This window comes from Pantherophis guttatus, chromosome 1 (assembly GCF_059756535.1).
Source record: "Pantherophis guttatus breed Tessera chromosome 1, ASM5975653v1, whole genome shotgun sequence".
Lineage (NCBI taxonomy): Eukaryota > Metazoa > Chordata > Lepidosauria > Squamata > Colubridae > Pantherophis > Pantherophis guttatus.
This window is the reverse complement of record NC_142063.1, coordinates 125365181-125391770: the sequence shown is the minus strand read 5'-3', so window position 1 is coordinate 125391770 and position 26590 is coordinate 125365181. Positions and strand designations below refer to the sequence as shown.

The window sequence follows — 26590 nt, the reverse complement described above, 5'->3', positions numbered from 1 at the left end:
GTATGCAGTGAGGTACCCCAAAGTTCTGTTTTAGGCCCAGTACTCTTCAACATCTTGATCAATGATTTGGACGAGGGGATAGATGGGGAACTCATCAAATTTGCAGATGACACTGCGGAAGATAGGCTTAAAATACAGAAGGATCTTGACAGACTTGAACATTGGGCACTATCTAACAAAATGAAATTCAATGGTGAAAAAAGTAAGGTTATATATTTGGCAAGAAAAACAAAATGCACAGGTACAGTATATATGGTACCATGCTCAATAGTAGTAACTGTGAGAGGGATTTTGGAGTTCTAGTGGACAACCATTTAAATATGAGCCAGCAGTGTGCAGCAACTGCCAAAAAAGCCAACACAGTTCTAGGCTAAACAGAGGGATAGAATCAAGATCATGTGAAGTGTTAATACCACTTTATAATGCTTTAGTAAGGCCACACTTGGAATACTGCATCCAGTTTTGGTCGCCATGATGTAAAAAAGATGTGGAGACTCTAGAAAGAGTGCAGAGAAGAGCAACAAAGATGATTAGGGGACTGGAGGCTAAAACATATGAAGAACGGCTGCAGGAACTGGGTATGTCTAGTTTAATGAAAAGAAGGACTAGGGGTGACATTATAGCAGTGTTCCAATATCTCAGGGGCTGTCACAAGGAAGAGGGAGTCAAAGTATCTGAGGGCAGGACAAGATATAATGGGTGGAAACTAATCAAGGAGAGAAGCAACATAGAACTAAGGAGAAATTTCCTGACAGTTAGAACAATTAATCAGTGGAACAATTTGCCTCCAGAAGTTGTGCATGCTCCAATACTGGAAGTTTTTAAGAAGATATTGAATAACCATTTGTCAGAAGTGGTGTAGGGTTTCCTGCCTAAGAATGGGGTTGGACTAGAAGACCTCCAAGGTCCCTTCCAACTCTGTTATTTTGTTTTCTGTTTTCACATCCATGTTACTAACTTAACAAATGCAATGATTCACCTAACAACTATGGCAAGAAAAGTCATAAAATGGGGCAAACTCACTTAACAAATGTCTCACTTAGCAACTTAAATTTTGGGCTCAATTGTGGTTGCAACTTGAGGACTACCTGTAGTCAGTTTATCCACCCACCTACTGACAAGTAGCAATTTTGTGTTATAATGGAAACAGCCTCCTCTAGCCCAAGGAAAGGTCTCAGCCAGACCTCATCTCTCATTCTCTTGACGCATACCTTAGTTTCTTATGCAGACATATATCTGTATACAAATACCATTCTGCTTGACCTCAAGATCACCCTGTTTCCATTACAGCATTGTTGTAAGCTCAACCAGACTTGCTTCAGCGCCAGCCCCAAACCGTCATTCCTTTTGCAGAGTGGTAATAAAGAAATCATTGTTTAAAACTGACGAAAAGCAGATTTTTTAACTGAGTAAATCCCAAGCCTTTTGGTAATGAAATTCAGCTATAAAATTGTTTCTAGAAAGAGATACCAACTAATTCAGATGTACTTTGTGAAGTCGCTGCTGCAGTACAATATCACCTCAGGCAAATTCCAGTTGAATACTTATTGGAGTTTAGTTTGTTTTTAAAATTGTGTGTGTGTGGGGGTGGGGGGGTGGGTTTTAGCTGAAAAAGCAAGAATGTTGCTTGTATCATTCGATTATCTATAGGAGGTAGAAAAGTAACCAACATTTTTACTATTTTGGATCAATTACTATCTATAATGCAGGTACTATATGTGCTATCTTACAAGAGGAGCATGGGAATAAATTCCCCTATTGTTGGGATTTGCTTTTCAGATTTCTACACTAGTTTTATCACAGCTATCAGGAAGATAAGGCTGGTCTGAGGAATAATTGAGAGGGGACTGCTCTCATGGAGTCTTAGCAAGAAATCACAATTGACAACTTTCTAGACTATTTTAGTATGGGAAGGACTCTATGGCCATAATGTAACTTCTCTTAAACTGATGCCTTCTAGACTCACTGGAACTACCACTTCCATCTGGAATTTCTAGCTAGCTATCAGAAATGCTGGCTTGGAATTGTGTTCATTGTAATCTCAACACATCTGAAGGGTAGCAAGCATTTCCACCTTTTTCTCAGAGTTCTGAAGGTCCTCTGCTTACCAAAACATGTTTCTTCCTTATAGCCCCTGATCTGAAAATCATATTCCAAAAGGCTTCCATGACGCCAACAATTTTTTTATTCTCCTCAAAATTCACTTTTTCTTTCATTACGCCTTGGATTAGTTCCAATAAAGCCAAGTGTCCTTTGAGTAAAACTCATCTCCTGACAACTTTGTAGATACGTCCATCTGGTTTTCTTGGGAATAACAGAGAAATTGTTTGCCATTGCTGCCTTCTGTGTATTGCTGTTTACTTTCTGTTGATATTCCCTGGAGTTTTCTCATCCAAATATTATCCAAGTCCTTACCTTGTCATATGCTACCATAAATTGAGATCATACTTAGTTTATTTGCAATTAAGTGTAACTAAAACTACATTATGTTCTGTTTGTAAACACAGCAATTGTACAAATGTATATGCCCAAACTTAATTTAGTTTATTTTTAAAGTACATTTTCTAACATTTTTTCCTCTTTTGAGATATTATCTTCAGGACTTGATTAAATTATTGGACAATAAACTAGTAGCAGAAAATAATTCTCTCGGCTCTCTTTGTTTCTCCTGCTCCTCAACTGGATCAGTTATTACTTAAAATACCTGCATGTTTCTTTATGAAATCAATTTGCTGTAAGGGATATTCTATTCCTTTTGAATTCGAAGAAAAAAATGTTAAAAATGGCCCTTATGTCTATAAGTAACAGTAAAAGTGACTTATTAAACTCAACCTATGTGCTAGTAACCTTGATCAATATTTCTTTTGAGCACTGTGTATCTATGTTTATTTAATTATTATGTATTAGTTAAAAATATAATTATTAAGTATTTATTCCTTGGGTGAAGACAGTGGTGAAATCCATTTTTTTTACTACCGGTTCTGTGGGTGTGGCTTGGTGGGCATGGCAGGGGAAGGATACTGCAAAAACTCCATTCACACCCCACTCCAAGGGAAGGATACTGCAAAATCTCCATCCCCACTTTATTCCAGGGGAAGGATACTGCAAAATCCCCATTCCTTCCTCACTCCTGGGGGAAGGATATTGCAAAATCTCCATTCCTACCCCACTCTGGGACCAGCCAGAGGTGGTATTTGCCGGTTCTCCAAACTACTCAAAATTTCCGCTACTGGTTCTCCAGAGTCTGTCAGAACCTGCTGTATTTCTCTCCTGGGTGAAGAGGACAGTGGGGAGTAATGGAGCAAATCTGGGCCCCTCCACAGAAAACCATCCAAATGTAGTACACATGTGTAAATTCCTGAACCCAAGCATTTAAGATTATTTCAACTTCTCTTTGAAACAGCTATAAACAAAACTCAAACTTTCTTTATGTTCTGAGTTTTCTGCAATGGATGAATATGAATTTTACCATTTAGCAGAGGACAGAGCGCTTATTTTTGCACAGCATAATGTTTATGGTAGTTGTCGGCAAGTAGCATGATGTCAGCCACTATGTTAGCCAAATAGCTATTATAAGCTATGTTCTTTACATAAAACATTCAGCAAGTTTTTTTTTAAAGCATGCTTAGTCTAGAGTAAAAACAAAAGAAAAAAACCCTTTTAATTTATTTTAAAGTAGAATATGACTTATTTTAAAAGAATTTTGAATATGGTCCCTCACAAATATTTGCTGTTTGCAAACTCCCTGGTAATTAATTCTACATTATATTGGACTCAACCATCTGTCTCTAGAAGTAGGGTTGCCAGGTCTGCTTCCAAAAAATAGCGGACAAGCGGGGGGGGGGGGAAATATACAATTAAATTATATATTTTCTTACAAACATTTTAACACGTATTAAAATAATCACTTCAAAACTTTACTTAAAATTCAAAATATCAAATATATTATAATAATATGTAAAACATTAAAATACATTTTACTTTGCTGTCGTGTGTATTTTTTATTTGACTGCCCAGCTTTGATCAATTCTTTGTGTTTAAGGAATAATTCTTTAATTTCAGTACAACGTTGAAAAATATTAAAAAATATACAAAGTTCACTTCGAACTGATACAAGCAGTCGGTTACGTTCGTCAGTCCACAAATTTCCTATGACACTGAAAATTCATTCAACGTTTGCATTTGATACCGGAATTGATGCACAATACTGGAACGGTTTCACTAAACTCGGAGCTGGCTCTTTCTTGAAAAAGTATGTCCACTTATCAAGGGAAGAATCGCCCTGCAGATGAACATAAACTTCTTCTAAGGCAGAAATTTCATTGAAGAGAGTGTTGGGTGGAAGTTCTTCTCGCCATGGTGATAATAACCAGATGTTCATCATTTCTTCTAAAGTTGGAGGATTATTGCGATCAATTAGATTGAAACAACTTAGCGTCTCATATACTGAATCGGTGAAATTATACCACTTTTCTAGGTATGCAATGGCTCTTTGATACACGTTGATGGCTTCTTTCTTGAACTTTTGCACGGCATTCTCAGGCAAATGTTTTTTACGTAAGGCAAATAAAACTTTCATTCCAAAAAACTGCTCATCGTATTTTTTTTGCAAAGAATCACGCAGCTTACACATGATAATGTGAAGATCACATGCAAGAATTTTCTTGCTTTCCAGCTTCAGTAGGGCGTCTTGCATTATTGACATGAAGAAGTGCGTGAAATATAAATACAATTCTGAAATTGTTGATTCATCGTCCTTTGCGAGTTCATTTTCCTGATCCGAAATAAGGTTCCAAATAACCTTATGGCACTCATCAGATCAAAGAGAAATAAAATACGACTCTAGAGGTATCCAGTTTAAAAGAAGTCTTTCGACCGCTTTAAACAAACTTAACCGTGTTGGAACATGGCGCAAAACTTCATGGAATTCTGACTCGCAAAACTCAAAAAATGATTTCAACTCTTCTCGTTTCTTCGCAGAATTTGAAAATTCGGCAAAAACCTTCAGCACTACATTTTCGATATCAAAAGATAACTGCTTTAATGCATTTTTTGTGCTGTTGTGTAAAATGTGATTATTGCAATGAGCATTTGATCTTTGTCTCATTCTAACTTATGGAAAAAAAAGACAAAACGCGATTTTCCTATCCTTATTCTCTTAGACTGTATAGCTTTAGATTACGTACCATTTCATCATAAAGCTTTTGAATAAAAAAATGTCCACTATTTTGTGAAAAAAAAATAGTGAACATGTGAAAAAAGTGGACTGTCCGCTCAAATAGTGGACATCTGGCAACCCTATCTAGAAGTGGTAGAATTCAATTTTTTTAACTACCGGTTCTGTGGGCGTGGCTTGGTGGGCATGGCAGGGGAAGAATACTGCAAACTCTCCATTCCCACCCCGCTTCGGGGAAGGATACTGCAAACTCTCCATTCCCACCCCACTTTGGGACCAGCCAGAGGTGGTATTTGCCAATTCTCCGAACTACTCAAAATTTCCATTACCGGTTCTCCAGAACCTGTCAGAACCTGCTGAATTTCACCCCTGTACTCTAGTAGGTAAAATCTATTTAGCTCAGCAGTCCTACTTCCAAGACTGTATGTAAGGAATTGCATCATGAGAAGCTTGTAAACTTTAGAAAACATAACAGCCATGCTGACTGATTAGCAGCCAGATCAGAGAGAGAGAGAGAGAGAGAGAGAGAGAGAGAGAGAGAGAGAGAGAGAGAGAGAGAGAGAGAGAGAGAGAGAGAGAGACAGACATGAAAAACTGAGCATTCCAGCATAAAGAAGAACTTCTTAGCTAATATATTTGGGAACCTGGCTAAAAGATCTTTCCTGCACTTATGTTTGGAATCTATAAATAAAGAAAATACAAAAAGTATTGCTCAGCTTAATGATAATACAGCTACATAAATACTTCAAGAATTAAACAGCATCAGTAGTGAAAATCCTAGAGAAAATCCACCCATGTGATCACTAAGACACCGACTTGACGGTACATGATTAAATAACCAGTATGCAAAAAGGGGGGAAATGTGAAATATAAGTTGTCACTATTTGAATAGAGTGATCCCAATTTGACCAAGAGTCTGCTCTCTGTAAATAAAACCCAGCTCAAATTTGGATCTGCTCAAACAACCAAGAACATTACTAGGATGTTCTTCCTCTAATCAAAAATATGATTACCTTATTCCAGAAAGTTCTATAGAAGGTAAAAGAGGATAAAAAACGCAAACCATTCGTCTTGCAGAAAGGTGTGGTTACAGAGTTGGATAAATCACCTGGTCCATCTCTGATTATTGTAGAATTCTAGAGATTGCCATTCAACCTTTATTTAAATGTACATTTTACATTGTACATTCAACCTTTATTTAAATTTATCTATTCCTGAAATTTGAAGTCAAAGGTTTGGGGTTTCAAACAAATTTGCTCCTTCCTTTGAAGACAGAATTATTTCACTTCTTCTTATTTGAAGATGCCATCTGTAATTTTATGATTATGCTTATCACCCGTCTACTGTAATTATTTTTAGTTGGTATGTCTTTTATTGTTGTTATCTAGGATGCTTTTGTCTAATGTTGGATGTTACCAGGGATATTTTAAATTGTTTTACTACCACTGAGAGTCTTTTTGATTGCAATAGGATAAAATATGTTTACTAAATTATATAAATAAATATGTAAATAAATGAACAAACATTGATGCTTGCCTCAATGATGCAATCTCTTGCTTGTTTATGTAGAGATGAAACATATTTATCAAGAAACTCCCTTTTGCCATAGACACTAAATATTGTCTATTTCAAGGTTGGATCCAAAAGAACTGTACATTTGTACCTTCCAAATCTTGAATCTCACCCCTATATTAGCAACAAATGTATCTAGAACTTACAGAAAAGTTCAGCTGTGTATCATCAGGATTGTGATTAGAATTAGTTCCAACCCAAATTTGATTCTTCCCAGATCTATGGTAGTTCATTTGGGTGCTTAAAGCTGCCACTGTATCAAATCTGGGTCTGAATGTCTCTAAATGATTTTCCCCCCTTTAGTTCTTAGAATCAGAGCACTCCTACCTTTCCCATCAATCTGGCTATTGCCTTATTGTAGTTAAAATTGATCAAATGGAAAAATACCTTCTTAAACAAGGATCTAATCATTGCTTCCTTTAAAGTGATCTGAGTAATCATTAGCAGGACAGAGACATTAGAGACTCTTATAAAACAAACTAGGAAAAAAAATAACATGCAAGTTTTGGTGTAAACAGATCCAAGAAGCTTATCTGTTTCCTCAGGAGATAAACAGTAAGGCTATCAAAAAGATGTTATTAGATAGTGTAACATTAGACTTAAGTATGCTCCAATCTGGCATAAATCCAAGCAATTGAATTTATACAAACTTCTTCAGAGAATGCTAGGGGACTAGCTGGAGCCATGAATGTCATTTGTATGATAGCCACAAAGAGCTCCACTAACGGTAGTTCTCCATAAGACATTAACTAATCACATTTTTGCTCCCTAAATATAAGGGCATATCTTCATTATGACACCTATATTGTGTCTAGTTGGATTCATCTTGCGCTACAATTGCTGATGTTCTTGGCTTTTCATCCACTTTATTACCTTGTTATGGCAAACATTTGCTTGCCTTGAGGAATCTGGTATCTAGAATTGAACACATTTCAGATGAAGGCTACTCCAAGTAGAGCGAAAACTACAGATTGCCTTGAAGTAAGCTTAGCTGCTGCTGACTTCATGAACATGCCCATGTGCGGTTTTCTTGGCAGCGATGATTGCTGGGTTGCCATGCCTTCTTTCAGGAAACTTTTTAATATATAATTTCTCAATCTAGCCTACAGCTTGGGATTTCCCAGTGTAGTCTCATCTGAATACTAACCGTTTTGATTATGCTTATTAGCTTGTGGGATATTAGACAAAGTCAATCAGCTGCTGCCACAGGCTGTAGACAAACAGGGTGTCACTATTATTTCCTGTAATTTGAATCTTATAGTGCAATTTGGTGTTAGTGCAATTAGAACGGGATTAGCCTGATTAATAATTATACTGCATTGCTGGCTGATATTTAGATGGCATGCATTCCTGCTGGGACCCAACTGGTCCCATGTTGGCTGTGTGGCAACATTGCTTTTAATTGTCCACTGGTGCTGTGAGGGAAGCTTTGTACTCCAAAATACAATTCTAATTGCATCAAAGATATAACCAGTTGCCCCACAACATGGGTCACCTGGACATGAATTTCTCCTTGAAAGCAATTCTTTCATATGGGAATACAAATACAGTACAGATCACATTGTGCTGCAGCTAAATCAAATGCAGATGATTACCTTGGAGGTGAAGACTGTTGGTCTAGTTACTAGATCTGGCAAAAAGGAATCTTGCTTTCTTCCCATCAGGCCTTTCCCTGAGCCATTTTTTAAATGATGGTTTTTAATTCTGCCTTTATTGTTTTTCATAAATAACTCAAGGTGGCAAACATACAAAAATGCCTATTCCTCCTCCTATTTTCCCTACAACAACTACCCTGGTGGGCTGTTGGGTTGGGTTGGGTTGAGAGTGACTGACCCAAGGTTTGCATTTTGATACAAATGGATGCAAAGCACTGCAGTAGAGGGCAGCTCTTTTTATGCAAAAAGCATTCATGAAATGATCAGAGAAACCCAATAAAGCCAAGGGGGCCTGGATGAGTCTTAAAAAGATTACTTTTCAATGTAATAATAATACATTGAAATAATACATTGATAATACATTGAAATAATAATAAAGGACAATGAAAATTAGACAGAGGTCCAGAAAATTCATAGGAGAAAGACTTGGTATATATGCACGCAAATCTGTATTGAACTAGGAGGGCTTTGGTGAGTAAGAAAACCACGTATTAGGAGAAATATAAATGATGAATATCAGGCTTTGCTTTGGGGAAGATGAAGCCAACCAAACTGCATATTGTGGTGGGTTAATTAACCTGTTTTCTTTTACTACACAGCAATTATCTGCAATCATCTTTTGATTAGTTCTAAAAAACGCTGAACTGAATTTTTGCCTGTTTTGAAAGAAAACACTAAACCATTTCGTGTCAGCAGATAATCTGCAACCCTGACTATTAAAATGTCTACAAAGTTCAGTGTTTCAGATTTTCCAGTGAGATACCATGTGAAGAAGAAAAAGTTCTAAGCATCCTTATAGAATAATCCAAACTATGAGATTCTAATGAGGGTTTGAGGAATTGGAAAGAGCCATATATAGACAGCTTCTGAATTATAAAAGGAATTTTTGCTCACCCCCCCAAGAAAAACTAAAACCACCAAGGGAATGTACATATTTTTTCTAACATCTGGGGAAGCTTCTTCCCTTCAATCATCATTTACACTGGGGTTGGTGATCCTGTGGCCCTCCAGATGTTTGTAACCCTCCAGATGTTACTGAACTACAAGTTCCAGCCAATACGCTAATAGGAGTTGAAGTCCTGGAGGACCAGATGTTCCTTACTAAATTAACCACCACTTAAAATATCACATTTTGTCTAGGTTTTGCCTAATGAATGAGTGTAATAATAAAATCATCTTATGACCCATCTCCTGAATGCCAAAATATGAACTATCTGAATTGAAAGGACAAAAAAACGTACAGGGCAATGGATGAAAAACAAGACATAGGATTGGTTGGCCAAGACTATTTTTCTTCCTTTTATATTCCCATTATTTGTGCATCTTGATGTGAGTGATTTAAGAAAGGTTTTAAACATTGGATGCTGAAGGAGGCAGGGTGGATTTGATTTAAATCGAGTTGATTTAAATCACAATTTAAATCATGATTTAAATCACTAGTAAAAAGGCTTGATTCAAATCAACTTGATTTAAATCATAATTTTTAAAGAGCAACTGTCATCTCTGCTACTCCTTTGACCCACTGTTGACTCACCGATAGTCCCAGTGTTGCAGAATATACAGCCTCATGCTACATAACTAAGCTCCATTTCATGCTGAATAAACTAAATTATTTATGTATCTTAAATAGAAAACTATCTTATGATAGATTTTTACCCCAAAAGTTTTTTATTAAAATAAATCTGATTTAAATTAAAAAAATCTGATTTTTTTTTGATTTTTTTAAAAAAATCATCTATTTTTATCCACCCTGGAAGGAGGCAATATGTCCCAAAGTACTATGCCTACCAAAGTATGCCAGCATAAGAAATTAGTATTGTAGGACATCTGATACTCCAGTGAAGGCTCCAGCTCAGAATCTATCACCATCTCTCCTTTCTCCTTCACGATTTTTAATTCTCACTTTCTCTTGACATATATATGAGCAAAGGCAAAAAAGTAAGAAAGAGTAGCAACTTTCATTTTTATCTTGCCTTTGTATCTCTGGCAGTGATACATCTTGGGCATAAAGAGAAAAAGCAACCAATGGGCCATGGGTCAGAAGGAAAGAAGTAGGCTGATCTACGGCATTATGAGCTTCCCAGTACTGCTGAACAGAAAGAGGAAAAGCTCTTGGAAGTGTTTCCTTCTACTTTGTTTCTCATTTCTTTTCATCTTCTGAGTTCCTGCTCCCTGTTCATGAACATTTTTTACACAGCCTACCATGTAGGCAGGAGATGAATTCTGGTCGATGTTCCTAAATTTATATCTTTAGAAGTTTGAAATAAATAACAGCAGGTTGATACTTAGAATTAACTTCTCATAGACTCTTCCTTAGCCTGGGAATGAGCTGGAGGTACAATTCAGGGTCTGCCTGCTGTGAGTAGTATATATTATCACAATCTCCTTTTCTGGCTAGCTCCATTCATTTCACTGCTACCTTCTCCTTTGAATGGATAAACAGTCAGATCCACACCTAACTCCTTTCCATTTCTTTTATGGCAGTGCTATTCATTGACCGCCATCTTTTATAGCAGTCTATAGATCTATAAAAGCCGTAATTCCCAGAATAACCCCAATATATCTGAAAAGAATAAGGCTGGAGATTGTTCCAATGATTTACTATTCTAGACATAGGTTGGTGGTTTCCTCGCAGACATTTCATTACCCAAACTAGCTAACATTATTAGTACATTGGATAATGTTACCTAGTTTGGGTAATGAAACAACCAAGCTCAAGAGAGCACCAAGGACTCCTCATTTTGATCCTGAGCTACAAATGTTCTTCTCTATTGGCATAGTTACAGGCAAAGAAACAACACCCCAAAAGAAAGATTGGCCTGACAACGAGGCTCTTCTTAAGGCCTTCCTACATGTGCAAAGTTGTAACAACTGTTTAAATATTGTTTTATTTTTCAAGGCGTGAGGTAACAAGCAGATAAATTCAGACTTTGCATAGTCAAGTCATGTGTGTGGAACTGTAAGAAGAGGCAGGCACAATGACCATTAAGCGGAAGCAGATTTAAAAGGTTGGCCACAAAGTAAAAACAAAGTAGAAAACCAGTCCTTTTCATGTTATTTATGTATTAACCACAGGTTTGCATCCTTTGCTCTAGCAGCAATAATTTTGACCATGTGGTCACATTGTGGGATCTTATTAAAATGTTTTAGCCACTTCCTATTCCTCATCTGGATCATACAGATGAGCAAATCTAAAGAATTTCCAGAAACCATGGTAAGGGAAGTTCTTTAAAATGACATAACTGGTGTTATAGCACCATACTGCAAAAAATAGAGTAAGGATCCAATCCTCTCTGTGCTTACTCAAGAGAAAAGCTCAGCTGATTTCAGTGAAAATGGTTACCAAGTATATATACTTAGGAATGCAGATTAAGTGTATCAGACACTGTGCTTTGTTATTAATTCATTCCATTATTAACATTTAAAATAACAGCATGGTGCAAAATCAGTGTCTCTGGCACATGGAAAATATAAGTATGCATCTCTGACTTAGCATCAAATTAAAGGTCTCCAGACATCCGTTCAAAAGAATTTTGAACAACCAAAACACAATACAGATGTGAAGATTAGTCTGATCAGCACCCAAATTTTTCTCTTGATTTTTTTTTCCAAGAGCATATTTTGTTGAGTGAAATTCTGGCAAAGCATCCAGATCCAAACCTCTGCCAAATCAGGCTTGCTGTAACCACAGACTACTTGGGTGGTCTTACACTAGACTAAAGTGTGTACAGTCTTTCAAACCACATGGTATAGGCAGTCTAATTGAGTTGACTCATCTCTTCCTAATTTCAAATGTTTTCCATCATGAAACCATAGAGAATCTTCTGGAGAAGACTATGTTCCTCAATTATGATAAGCCTATGGAATCAACAACAATAAAAAATAGTGACATCACCATTTTTATTGGTTGTAAGATCTCTAAAACATTCCTAAAAAACAAGCTAAAGCTTATTTCCTATTGTTATGGGCCAATGGATTACTTTTAGTGTCAAACAATATATTACAGCCGTGGTGGCACAGTGGTTAGAGTGCAGTACTGCAGGCTACTTCTGCTGACTGCCGCCTGCCTGCAGTTTGGCAGTATTTCACCTGGCTCAAGGTTGACTCAGCCTTCCATCCTTCCGAGGTTGGTAAAACGAGGGCCCAGATTGTTGGGGGCAATATTCTGACTCAGTAAACTGCTTAGAGTGGGCTGTAAAGCACTGTGAAGTGGTATATAAGTCTAAGTGCTATCACTATTGCTACTTCTAGAAGACATCAAGTCTTTTAAAAAGAATTTCAACACGATTCAGCAGGCTGAATTTGCAAATTTCAATTCAGTTTCAAATATTGTTCCATAGTAAGACAGATAAAAAGCATGTGAACTTCACTTATGAGCATAATTTTCATATAAACTAGTGACCTGCACCTGTAGAAAACAGAGGCTGTATTTTTGAATGCCGTATTTGAAGAAAATATTAGGGATCAATACCACACAATTTTGATAGGAGTTTGAACTGTCATCACACAAATGAACATTTCTGACTTCAGGCTTTGGTTTCAAATGAGACACAGCTTTTTAAGAAAATGGGCCTTTTTGTTGGTTGTTTTTTTTTTTTTTGTATTATTATCATGAAATTATCCCCCTCAGAATGGGCTCACAATTTGGGTGTCCTCCTAGACTCACAGCTAAGATTAGAGCAACATCTGTCAGCTGTAGCTAGGGGGACCTTTGCACAGGTTCGCCTGGTGCACCAATTGCAACCCTATTTGGATCAGGAGGCTCTCCTCACAGTCACTCATGCCCTTGTCACCTCACGGTTAGATTATTGCAACACGCTCTACATGGGGCTACCCTTGAAAAGTGTTCAGAGACTACAGTTGGTCCAGAACGCAGCCGCAAGAGCTGTTGTGGGTGCACCTAGGTACACCCACATTACACCAATTCTCCGTGAGCTGCACTAGCTCCCTATTGGTCTCCGGTCACAATTCAAGGTGTTGGTTATTACCTTTAAAGCCCTACATGACTCAGGGCCAGGGTATCTTCTAGACCGCCTTCTACCGCATAGCTCCCAGTGATCGGTAAGATCCCACAGAGTTGGTCTCCTCTGGGTCCCGTCAGCTAAACAATGCTGGCTGGTGGGCCTGTGGGGGAGGGCCTTCTCTGTGGCTGCCCCAGCTCTCTGGAACCAGTTACCTTCTGAGATCCGGATCATCCCCACCCTATTGGCCTTCTGAAAAGTGGTGAAGACCTGGCTCTTCCAGCAGGCCTGGGGCCATTGATCTCGCTGTTGCGATCTGGCGAGATCTGGCCATGAATGGTGTGAATGGGTTTTAATTGATTTTAATGGTTTAACTTTTAATGTTTTATATATAGTTTTTAAATGCATTGTAAGCTGCCTTGAGTCTTCGGAGAAAGGCGGCATACAAGTTGAACAAATAAATAAATAAATAAATGAAAACCATTGTAATTTTAGCTTGGTCAGTCTACTTCCTTTCAGTACCATTCCAATCCATATCAGAAGATATGTAGCTATTCCTGGGCAAAGCTAACATTCAAAGAATGGTGTGTCCAAACACACCAGTATTTAATGAGTTATTAACTTTCAGCACATATGTACAAAAAACTCCCAATGCTTAGCTTTTTCAGTGTTAGAGATGAGTCTTGAAGGAACTTAAGAAGAACCATCAATCAAAAGAAACTAAAGATTAAAAAAAAAAATCCTATAGAAGAATGTGTAACAATATACAATGCTGGGATACTGTTGTGAAATTAAACTGTTTTATGAGCTTCCTTCTATAAAAAGTGACTTTAAAGCAAAGGGTGTCCCCTTTTTAACTTCTGCTTAGACATAAGTAATTGTCATCATTTTCTTTCCTTCCTTAAACTTGGGAAACTCCAATGCAAAATAATTAAAAAAAATATAAGGCCACCAGGCTATGTGATAATTTGTTATATCAAGGGGTTAATTTAGCCCAAACTTTGGGAAATCGTTACCCTAGAAAATATTCAGTATAATTTTAGTATATTTTAGCTGCTATAAGAGTTTATTTTGAGTAAATGTAACAATTCTAATTCTCACCCCAAGAGCTGAAAGTATGATCTTACCCTTCCAGTGACCATATTAAGACATAGCTGTGCTCCTACAGTCATTAGTGGGTGAAAGTAATTTTTAAAAAAGTTGAGACTGTCAGAATTTCTTCACTAGAATGGCTAATAGGCATGGTAGCTGCAGAGTTCTGATAGTTATCGTCTTAAGACTTGGTAGAAAACTAGGTTGGGGAAGCCTACTAAGTAAGACAGTGTCCAATTAGAATGACAATATACAAGCACTAGGAAATGCTATCATAACTGCCCCCAGAGATAAGGAGAATCCAAGACCTCAGCGCCTTCCGTCGTGCCCTTAAAACCCTTTTTTTTTTAAGCAAGCCGGGCTGGCTTAAGAAGAAATTTTAAATGTTTTAATTGGTAGTGAGTTTTAATTGGGCCAAATTTATATATTTGTTTTTAACTGTTTCTAATATTTGTACTGCATGTTTTTTAATTTTGGCTGTACACCGCCCTGAGTCCTCAGGGAGAAGGGCGGTATAGAAATTTAAAATAAAATAAATAAATAAATAACTACCTATTTGTAGACATGATAGAACCAGGGGTGGATTCTACTTACCTTTACTAATGGTTGCACAACGGGGCCGGGCACGCTCGCTCACTTTGCTCTCACACGCTCTTCTGTGCAAGCACAGAAGCATCTGTGCAAGCGCAGAAGCATTTTGATGATGTCAGGGTCAGTGGGCGGAGCATCCCGCCTGTTTTACTACCGGTTCTATAGAACTGGTGCGAACTGGGGGCAACCCACCACTGGATAGAACAGATATTGAGATAATGTAAATTTCCCAGAACAGGCAGAATATGATGCAAAAAACAATTAAGTAATGTCTATTTAGAAACTTGGTGTAAAATTTTCCAGTGCTATAATTTAAAATACATATTTATTTTGGCATGTTAAAATACAGGACGAGGTAATGCAAAATTATAATATTCTTGTTGTGACAATATATTTTAACTGGAAAGAGTAATGCAAGAGTTTAATCTTGCTGGTAAAAACAGCACAAACTATTCTGAAGAAATACCAGAAAGATCTGTCTCTAATGAGGGCTGTTTCTTAATATTGATTTTATTTTTTTATTTTTATTTTATTTAAAAAAAGTTAAAATACAAAACACCAAAAATGTTTTAAAGAGGCAAAAAAAAGAAAAAAGACAAAATAAACAAGACATTAAAAAGTGCATTAAAAAATTAACACATATGCCATATTATCCCCCCAGTTGAATACTGATTAATATATTACAATATTAGTTTCCCATCCCTTGCAAAATAGCCCCCTTCAAATTTTAAACTACTAATTCTATTTGCAAATTATTAACCTGTCATCTATATACTAATGACAAATTTGTAAACAGGAAGAACAATAATAAAAAAGACAAGATTAAAATGTCAAACCCCTCTGTTATTATAATAAATTCAGAGAAAATTTACCATGACTTCTTAACCATCCCAAACCACCCCAAGAATTAACACTGATTCATGCTGGATCAAATTTCCATGTTTGTCTCTTAATGGCATCTCTTATTAACTGTTGTCGGATTAAATATACCGTATTTTTTGGAGTATATGATGTTTTGGAGTATAAAACACACATTAGTTTTTGGGGAGGAAAACAAGAAAAAAAAGTTCTGCCTCTGCGTACCAGCATCCATTCATATTCATCCGACTAGCTTCCTTGCAGCAAACAGCAAACAGCCTGGTCAGCTTCAGCATGTTATCGCAGCTTGATTCAGCATGAGCAGCTGATTGGCAGTTGGATTGGCCTCCCGGAATACTGCCAATCAGCTGTTCCAGGCTGCGGGGATTACCACAGCTCATCGCCATCTCTGCGTGTCATGTTTTTGGCCTCTGTGCATTGCGTTTTTGGCCTTTGTGTGTCGTTCTTGGCCTCCACGTTTTCAGCCCATTCCAGATGGCGGGATCACCACCGCCGCTGATCCCCGCCACCTGGAACCAGCCAAATATGCAACATGTGAAGGCCAAAAATGGGGCGTGCGGAGGCCAAAAATGTGACATGCAGAGGCTGAAAATGCAATGCGCAGAGGCAGCAATGTGCTGTGGCAATCCTCACAGCCTGGAACAGGTCTAAAGTGGAGCATGCGGAGGCTGAAAATATGACCTGTGCAGGCCGAAAGCGGCTGAAGGGTGGGGGCCAGCGGGTGGGGTGGGGCTTCAGCAACATTTGCTGTATAAGACGCACAGACATATCCACCCACTTTTGGGTGGGGGAGTCCATCTTATACTCCGAAATATATGGTAATACATCCAATGTCCAAAGCCAATCTATCTTCCCAAAAAAGTCCAGATGAAATTGTTTCCCAGTTAAGTGTGTTCCCCAATGTCTTTCAATCCATTAAAAAAAGACCAATTTGTCACTTATCCACTCAGACAGCTTTCTGCTATTGTATAAGAAAGCAGGCTTGAACTTCAGGGAGGCTTATGAAGTCAACGCAGTTAATTCTGAGTTCATACTTCTTACCAGCAAATCTATTGCTTTCCAATCACATTCCTTAGTTTATCTCCTGTTACTTGTTTCTGAATGTTTTCCACAGCTTTATGAGTTCATCAAACGTTTTAAAATAGCTTTCAGCTAAGATTTTCATGTTACCAAACAGTCTTTTTTTCGAGTGTCAGCCTCATTCCCTGTCTGAAATCTGAAATGTGGTTGCTCTATGTAGTAAAGAAGAGAGTTCTTCAAAGCAGAATAAAAAACAGACAAAGGAACAAGGGAGATAGTTTCTGGATATTTTGATTCAAAATAAAATTAAAAAAAGATTGAGAAAAATAAGCTCCAAACTTTTTGGAAATAGTTAAAATATAAAATCCATGTAGTGAATGCCCAATAAAAATCTAAATCAAGTAAAAGAAAGCACTTTCACTATCCAGAAAGACGTGTGATTTTCCATATGGAAAAGCAGAAGTTAAAAAAAACAGCCAAGTAAATCAAAGGAAAAAAAAGTAAGAAGAAGAGATAAAATATAGCAGGGGGTTGAAATAAATCAGCATTCAACCAACCAGTTAACTTTTAATGATAAAAAATAAAGCAAAACAAAAACTTCAAAAAGTGAAGTTAAAACCCAGGCTAGCTTACAAGAATGGTCTGCTAAGAGGAAAAGGTGGATAGCAGACTAGTGACTTTCTGGTTGCTCTCAAAGAGAACTGCAATAATCAAGATTTTCCATCCTGGGCAGGTCCACAGCCATCCAAACATTGTTTTGGGTCATTCCTAAGTCCCTTCAGGGAACAACAGTGCCAAAGAACCAGGTTTGGCAGCAAAATCAGTAGATTGTCAGCAGGAGAGATAATTCTTCCTATTGGGCAGCAGCCATCTTGGGGAAGATTCCCCGATTTTATTTTTGTTGATCAAATCATCAACCAGATATCCTAACCCCTTTATCAATGTGAATGTCTTAATAGCCATATATATCTGATTGGTGACTTTTTGGACTGATTTTAGCATTTTCCCAACAATTCTGGAAACCAGCTGAAACTAGAATCTGTCCAGAAAGTCACACTATATAAAAGATGTGTATTTTAAACTGAGAAGATAAAGATAATGTTTATACGTATATATCACTCACATGAGAACAAAAACAACCTCTGAAGCAGTTATCATTGCTCTATTAATGATTCAGTTGTGTGCAACTGTTGTTGCATTCCTATGCATATTTTCTCAGAAGCCAGGACCACTGTAGAATTTCTTCCTTATTACATCCTTTCCTAATGCTGTATGGAATTTCCCAAATCTTTCAGTCAGCTACACTTAAAACTTTCTTTGGCCATCCCAAGATAGAAATTATGACGGTTGTCATTTAATAAATCAAAGGAGTGACTACTTGGGGAAGGCTGTCCAATTAAATATGCCAAAGGCTGCAGTTTCATCTTCTTTCTGACCAAACATTAATATGCTACTTGGGACAATAAATGTCAGCATATGAGGACTAGAATTGGCAATATATGAACTTACCCTCAAAACGACACTATAGAGCACTGCACACCAGAACAACTAGACACAAGAAGAGTTTTTCCCCGAACTCCATCACTCTGTTAAGCAAATAATTCCCTCAACACTGTCGAACTATTTACTAAGTCTGCATTACTATTAATCTTCTCATCGTTCCTATCACCCATCTCCTCCCACTTATGACTGTATGACTGTAACCTTGTTGCTGGTATCCTTAAGATTTATACTGATTGTTTCCTAGCATGATTCAATTGCTTATTTGTACCCTATGACTATCATTAAATGTTGTACCTTATGATTCTTGACTAATGTATCTTTTCTTTTACGTACACCGAGGGCATATGCACCAAAGACAAATTCCTTGTGTGTCCAATCACACTTGGCCAATAAAGAATTCTATTCTATTCTATTCTATTCTATTCTATTCTATTCTATTCTATTCTATTCTATTCTATTCTATTCTATTCTATTCTATTCTATTCTATTCTATTCTATTCTATTCTATTAACACATATTGTGATTTTTGAAGCTTATACAGAATGGGCCAACCACTTTTCTATTATTTTCAGGCAGACTAACCCAACAGTTACTCATAGTTGTGGTCTGTCACTAAGCAGTAGGTTCTCCTGTTGAACAATCTCTAATGATTGATTGGAGATGATTACTAATATTAATTAGCGGATTAAAATCCGCAGGGACACCTTTACTTTATTTTACAGAAATCTGGACAGGGAATGATAGAATCCAATCCTTAATCTACTTATAGATTACCTGTTTCCCCCAAAATAAGACATCCCTTGATAATAAGCCCAGTCGAGCTTTTGAGCGCATGGCAATAAGGCCAAGCACTTTTTCAGAGTTCAAAAAAATATAAGGCAGGGTCTTATTTTCAGGGAAACACGGTAATATAAATTCTCTTGAGGCAGAGAACTGGTGTTAGAAGTACTGTTTCAGTTCAATGGCTTTTCTATTTGTTTTCCCACTCTGTTTACCTGAGTTATGAAGATTATAGCATCTAACAAATATAACAGGCAAGACAGAGAGGTCACTAGAATATACTATAGAAAAATCTAACTTCTCTTCCCCAACTTCTCTTCTTGTCAATAGCAAAATAACATGGGCTTCAGTCTGTTTTCTTTTCTTTGTTAAACCCTTCAGATTTTTGTTTTTGGGTTTTGTGTATTTTTTTTTTTTTTGGCTTGACGGAGGAAGGAAAAAAAAAAACAGTGGCAACTCTTGAGGATCTTTTCCTGTATTAAGGACTTCACCAGTCATGTAGCCCTGAAGCTTTATAGTGCTGTCTGAATAACAACAACAGTGCTGAAACTGCATCCTAAAACGTGCCAGGACATCAACCTAAAAACAATACTACCTTTCTTCTTACATTTCATGGTGTCTGACAACTTTCAACCACAGGAAAGCAGCTGCTTTGAAGAATCGTTTGCTAAGTCAAAATCTAGCAGAGAGCTTATAATGCATTAGCCTTTGGGCTCTTTCTTTTTCTTTTCTTTTTTTTTTCTTTTGGTCCAAAAAAGCTGAATTAAGAGTTTTTGTCAAAATCTCTTGTGTTGTGCATGTGCAGGAATAGGTGGGTGAAGGAAAGAAGCTCTCATATGAGTAGGTAAGTTTAAATCAGGGAACATAACATAGCAATGATTAAAGCAAACTTCGTAAACTTGGAAACTATTATTGGCATTTGATTGGGTTGAATTCTATATAGTTCTTTAAAAAAAAGAGTCTGATCTCATTGGTTCCAGGCTGCAGGATTAAAGAAGAAATATTTCAAAATTTGGATAAAAAATTTAATTTTTAGCTACTCCTTCCACTTTTTTCCTATCATGTCCTCGACAGATGTACAAATTAAACAATAAGTTAGTAGTTCATCTTTAAGGTTACCTACGTACACAATGACTCTGGGCAACTTTCTCTTAAAGATAATTGAAGACAATGGGTTTCAAAGAAAGGGAATACAATTGAAGCAAATTCCTTTTTGGGGGGTCACATGATATCCGGAGGGGAGGGGATATATATGCTTGGAGGACTTTGAATAGGCATAATCTTCACTAAGACCTTTTTCTTCCTACTTCTGCATCTTACTGTACTTACTGTAAACTTGGTGGGCTACCTAAATATGCTAATGGTTATTGTCGTTTGGCCACATAAGAATTGGCACTCTGAAAATGAATCTGCAATGTTTTCTTGCTGTATGTTTGTGCGTGCATAAGCACATCTGAAAATTAAGACTGTGATATACTTCAGAGTTGATTCCCAAAACATGCTCCAGAACACTGGTGTTATGTGAATATCACACCTGTCTGACAAGCCTTCAAAGCAGCTATCTCTTTTCCTAGGCAAATGTTATTTATAGTATTGCTTATTTTAACCAACCTAACATTGTTTGTTTATTATTTTGAAATAGATCCACACAATGTATTATTAAGTAATCCCAAGAAAGGAGAACCAATAGGAGATGCTAAATCATTTCAATGGAATTAGTGATTAAGAACATCGATACAATAAATGTTAATAAAAACAGTGCAACATGATCTATCTTGTTAAGCTTCACCACTCAATCATTCCATCAACCTCCTTGCTTTCTGTTCTGCAATTCCATATTGCTTTTGTCTTCAAATGCTTGCATACTTTACTTTCCATAACATTTCTGAAAATAACTATGGAACAGACCTTCTGCAATTGTATTTAAGTTTGGTTAGAACAATTAATCAGTGGAACGACTTGCCTCCAGAAGTTGTGAGTGCTTCAACATTGGAGGTTCTTAAGAAGAGTTTGGACAGCCATTTTCTAAAATGGATCCCTAATATAGGGACCCATTTGCATAGGTCCCTAATGCATAGGTCCCTAATATAGGGACCTATGGCACATGTGCTGGAAGTGGCACACAGAGACATCTCTCCAGGCATGCCAGCCATCACCCATTGCTCTTCTGAGTTCTGACATGCACATGTGCACATGCGCACTGGCCAGCTGGTCTGGTCACCAGCTCCCTGGTGTGGATGTGCATACCGGGAACCTGAGCTTCTGGTTTCCGGCACATGAATGCGCATCAAGCAGCTGGTGTTCGCTCATGCATGCGTGCCAGAAACCGGAAGACCAGGTGACTGGCGTGCATGCGCTTGCCAGAAACTGGAAGCTCAGCTTCCCAGGGTGTGCATGCGTGCTGAGGAACTGCTCTTCTGGTTTCTGGCACTCCTGTGTGTGCGCACCGGGGAGCTGCTCTTCCAATTTCTGGCGCTCCCCCCCCCCACATATGTGTTCTGGTGTAGGGTCTCCTGCTTGAGCAGGGGTTTGGATTAGAAAACCTCAAAAGTCTCTTCCAACTTGTTCTTCTATTATTCTATTATTATTCTGTTTTTTATAGTACAGACCAGTGGTGGGTTGCCCTCGGTTCGCACCGGTTCTGTAGAACCGGTAGTAAAACTGGCAGGAGGCTCCGCCCACCGACCACATCATCAAAATGCTTCTGAGCATGTGCAGAAGCTTCTGCGCTTGCGCAGAAGAGCGTGCACACATGCACAGCCCCACTGCAAACCGGTAGTAAAGATAAGTAGAACCCACCCCTGGTACAGACCTTTATTTGCCATGCCCACTGTGGAAAATCAATTCACCCTTTTGAAGATTCAAAGAGGATTGCATCTAGTACCGGATTGGGAGCAGGGCAATATGCCGCTTGAGTACATTTGAATCTACTTAAAACATTTACATACTGCTTCCCATTAAAAAAAATCTCAACTCAGATTACAATGCTATTCAGTATTGTAAGTACAATACTATTCAACTAATATACCATTAGCTTTAGAATCAAGGTGATAGGGAAGGGAAGCCTTCTCTTCACTTTCGGTCATCCCTGGTTCCATTACTCAATTTGGGGCATGGGTTCTAGAGGGAAGGCTCAATTTTTCTGGCCTTTCAAGCCATTTTGCTCCTGATTCCTGGGTCCCTGGTAATGAACAGTCTGCAACGTGATGGTGAGAAAACAATGAATAGGGATTTTGGAGGCTCTCCAGACTTCGAAAATTGTGTTCCTGAGAGGAACATGTTGGATGCTTGAGCTTTGTTTGGATAATGGAACATTCTTGAAACATAACAAAGAAAAAAAAAGTATCCTCTCTCGCCCAATGAAAGAAATTGCCATTGCAAATCTATTTACCTGCTACCCACTTATTAACTGGATATCAATATGCCCTTTGAGCACTGCTGTAATTCGGGGTCACTTTCTCAATGCATGAAATCAACTTTCCTTGTGTACCTCCAAGTTGCATTGGAACTCCAGCTGAACTCATTCTCTCAACAGCTGGGATGAAATAACTCCCACTCATTAGGCTATATGCAAACAGTGATAAAAGGGAATATAGAGTCCTGTTATGTTGAGGAGCTAAAAAACAAACCTTTGACACAAAGCAGCAGGCAGATAATAAGACTCTGTGGTTGACAACAAATGAGACTACACTTAATTTGCGGTGCAGTGTTCGTGTAATTAGATACATTTGGAACAGGCAAGAAAGTCGACAGCTAGAATATGGCCATGATGAATTGGGAGAGCCTCTTTCGGGCTCTGATCATATTAATCATAAAGCCCAAGCTTCGTGACTTCATTTTTCTTTAGAATATAAGACTTTCCAGGTTTCCCATAGGGAAAGTATGAAGCAGTTTGGGAACAAAATTCTTATATATATATATAAGTTTTAATTATTATGGTTATAATGACAACAAAAATACTGAAATGATTCACTCAGAAATATTTCCTAATATATAGCACCATTGAATACTAGCCTATTGCATGATTATTCCTAATGCAATGCTTATGAACACTGCACATACAACCAGAGGCCAAATTTCCTACTGAGAATTTAGCCAAATTCGTTTGATGCAATGTCAGTTTTGTACTTAAAACCCATGTTTTCTATTAATGCTTTGCTTATGATGGATCTTCTTGTGATCTTTGAAGGCTTCAAGGTTTAATATAGGATTGCCAAAAAGTATAGTGGTAGTTGTGGCTATATGCCTATCATTTCTGAAATAATCTTCACAATTCTGAAAAAGGATTCAATTTTCCATCTTTATACCAACCAATGACAATGTCTAGTGTAGAACTTTTTGAAATAAGAAAGTATCTACTGAAATGATATACAATCAGTCCGACAACAGTATTACAAGTTAAATTTATGAAATAAACCAAAATTAGAAATGTAGCTACTCTTTCCATATCTTGATGACCCTGATTTCAACTTCAGTGATGTTCTGAGCCAGCATGATATAATTGTGAAGGTATTGGACTCACACCTGGGAGATCAAGGTTCAAGCCCATCCTCATCAATAAAAGCTTCCATTGTCATTTTGAGCTAGTTTCTCTCTCTCTCTCTCTCTCTCTTAGTCCAACCTATTCCACAGGATTGATGTTGAGGGGGAAAATGGAATGAAAAAGCAATGTATATGCTGCTTTGAGCTCCTGAAAGAAAGTGGGAATATAAATAAAATAAAATCAACAAAGAAACAATCAACCCACCTTGGGGCTTCCCACGAGCATGGCTTTGATCACTATGGGGATAAGAATTCTAGGCCAGTGTTTCTTAAACTTTTGCTTGACTCCTTCCCATATAGATACATCTTTAAGTTAACCCATCTCCTCAGCACTGCTCATGATGCAGTTTTATTGTCAATCATACTGAAATGGCCTGCCACTGTTTGGTTTTTTTTGTAGTGATGTGGGGTGTTTTTATGATGTTCCAGTCCCTACTGCAGCCTTATGAAGAGCCATAGTGCGCAGTGGTTAGAATGCAATATTGCAGGCTACTTCTGCTGGCTGTCGCCTGCCAGCAGTTCAGCAGTTTGATTCTCATCAACTCAAGGTTGACTTAGTCTTCCATTCTTCTGAGGTTGGTAAAATGAGGACCCAGATTGTTGGGGACAAAATGCTGGCTCTGTAAACTACTTAGAGAGGGCTGTAAAGCACTGTGAAGCAGTATATAAGTCTAAGTGCTATTACTATTGCTAATATGAATTTCCAAGCATTACCCAGGATGAATACTTAGCTTTTCCAATTTTGGCTACGACTGGAAGTAAAGAAACAGAACAACTGCTGTTGTGCCCCCCCCACCCAATTTGGATTCATTTTGGTTTAATGGAATCCTTTCTTCACATGTTTATTAGATCAATATCTTACTGTAATTGTAACTGAATCCATCCACTGGTCATCCTCTTCTTCTCTTTTCTTCCACCTTTCCCAGCATTAGACCCTTTAATGTGCCCAAAGTAGGATAATTTGAGTCTAGTCATTTATGCTCCCACTGAGGACTCTGGGTTGATTTATTCAATGATCCATCAATTTGTTTTCTTGAATGTCCATAATATGCTCAAGTTTTTCACCAATACAAAAGTTCAAAGCAATCAATATTCTTCTTATCCTGCCACTTTAAAGTCCAATTTTGATTCCATAAAGTGTGAAGTTGAAATACCTGAAAAGTCTTTCCTTTATAAATGAATTCTAGATACATGTATTACTTGAACTGATATTTGTTTTTCCAACCATTATCTCTACTCCTAAACTCACTGAGATTAATCATCTTTAATATCAATATTAATTTGAAATATTTATAACTAAAGACTTTTTAACAAGAATTATTCTGTATCATCAGCATAACAACAGGTTGTATTCAGCCCACTTTTATGGCCAGATAACAGGAAAGCCATGTTAGTTTATAGTAGTCAAAAATCAGAAACAATCTTGTACCAGATTTCTATTAAAAGACATAAATATCACATGAAGTGAGTTTTGATTTACAAAAGATTGTACCATTCAATAAAATATGTTCATCTGAAAATGTTCTACCACGCTTCTAATTTTATGCCCAGAATGGCCTTCAATTGTTGGCCAACAGTTCCAATGACAAAATATTTATGTAGCAAGCTTAAATGTTTTGTTTTTTTAAAAAATAAAATAAAATAACAAAATATAATAAAATAAAGTGAGAGAAACTTCACTGGAAAGAACTATTCTCTTGAGAATTTACTGCAGAGCAGATGATCAAAATAGTTATTTTGAATCCAAATACCTTTATTTATTTATTAAGTGTATTTATTTAAATAAAATATTTGAAGTATGTTTATTTTTTATAAATTATACATTATAAAATAATAAAATAAATAAAATATTTAATTATCTTAAAATAAAAATATGTTTTTAAAAATAAAAAAAATCCATAGAAAGCTCATTTAGGGCTTGAACTTCTTCATGCAATGAACAAGAACCTCAAACTACTGAAAATGCAAGTTTTAAAAGACAAAAGAGGCCCCAGCCATCTAATTCACTTAATGAAACAAATCCAGCTGCCCAGGGCTCTCTCACAGAATTTTTTTTAGGAGAAGAAGAAGGCTAATCAGATTTATTTTGCTGGTGCTCTTCTTATTGTGGATTCATCTGGAGCAGAAGACTACGATGGAATTCTTCCACATTCATATTTCTATATTTCTGACTTGTTGTCCTATCAGTTTGCATCTACACAGGGTGTATTCCGGCTCATTCTTGGCCAGGTTTTTCTATTAGCACACATACAAACCTGTTCTTAAGTTGTTTTCAGTCTGGAATCAATGAAAGCCATGCTCTCTGACTTCCACACTACATTTTCTGCCAAGGAGACAGAAAAGGCCTCTCATTCCTAACAGCTTCTTGCTATGGGCCTTCCAGTACCAAAGTAAACTGAAAATGTTGATGTCACTTTTTTAAACAGTTAAAAACAACATTTTATTGTATCTGGCTGCAACTTCGTGTCTAAATAATAAATCTGGTTAAACATGCACATTTCAATCGGGCAGAGGAATTCTGCTAGGTGAGCTGGCCTATGTTGATGCCTTCATCTTTTTAATCAAACCAGTTATTCACAATGAGTACAACTACTCTTGCAGGGCATTGAGTCTTTAGAGGCTGAAAATTAGTAGCATTATATATCACTAACTTAAACAGATCTCTAAAGAGAGTTTCTGCTTAATAAGATAATATGTAATAGACCACTGGCTGATTTATGGTGTATTTGAGGACGATTGGTCTCAGTGGTTCATGGATTAACTAGATTCCCATCTAATAAAATTAATCAATGAACCCTCTGAATTTCTGGGATAAATGA

General features: G+C 37.3%; 1 protein-coding gene across 2 annotated transcripts in view; it reads right to left on the bottom strand.

Moving 5' to 3' along the window:
- Nucleotides 1-26590, bottom strand: part of GLI2 (GLI family zinc finger 2) — a 270083-nt gene that overhangs the window by 66232 nt on the left and 177261 nt on the right. The window lies entirely within an intron of this gene.